At 47.5% G+C, this 606-nt stretch overlaps 1 protein-coding gene across 1 annotated transcript in view; it reads right to left on the reverse strand.

Annotated features, from left to right (window-relative positions):
- The window catches only part of NFS1 (NFS1 cysteine desulfurase), a gene marked incomplete at its 5' end in the record, with an annotated part of 9,623 nt that overhangs the window by 1,534 nt on the left and 7,483 nt on the right, over nt 1–606 (reverse strand). The gene's annotated exons all lie outside the window — the stretch shown is intronic.

Raw genomic sequence — 606 nt, forward strand, 5'->3', positions numbered from 1 at the left:
AAGGCTGTGAAAAGAAGACAAAGGAGCCAAGACAGAACTAGCCAGAGAAGGTAACACACCAGGAGCATCAAAAAAGGAACACAAAAGACTTCAGAAGCTGCTGTTTGGCAGCAGAACAAATAAACGAAAAACACTGCACAGAGGACTCCAGAGCAAGATGATCCAGTTCCAGCTGTCAGCAGAGAACTCCCACCTTGCAGCAGGAGGCAGAACTGGTTACATGCTGTGACTCAGTTCTCACACGTAGCAACAAGCAGCACAAACCAGAGTTGTTTGCAGCTCCCTGATGCACTGAGCAGTGACTCAGAAGTGTTTGGCTTCAGACAGTCATGTGGAGACTTGTTCTTCCTGCTCTCAAGTTTCTCATTAGGATATGCTGACCACTTTGTTCTTAGAGGTGAGGGCAGGAGGGGCATCCTTCCATCCTTACACTCTGTTCATTGAGCATCAGGTTTGTTTGCTAGCACAAACGTTACTTGTCACTCCTGTACTCAGCAGAGCTGCACAGAACACATGCAGTTTTCTTGCTGCTTTTGCACTGAACACAGGCACTATGTGCTGATTTAATTCAGACACCTGCCCAGCGTCACTAGCCTGCACTAGATC

The sequence above is a fragment of the Acanthisitta chloris genome, unplaced genomic scaffold, assembly GCF_000695815.1.
Source record: "Acanthisitta chloris isolate BGI_N310 unplaced genomic scaffold, ASM69581v1 scaffold5234, whole genome shotgun sequence".
Taxonomy (NCBI): domain Eukaryota; kingdom Metazoa; phylum Chordata; class Aves; order Passeriformes; family Acanthisittidae; genus Acanthisitta; species Acanthisitta chloris.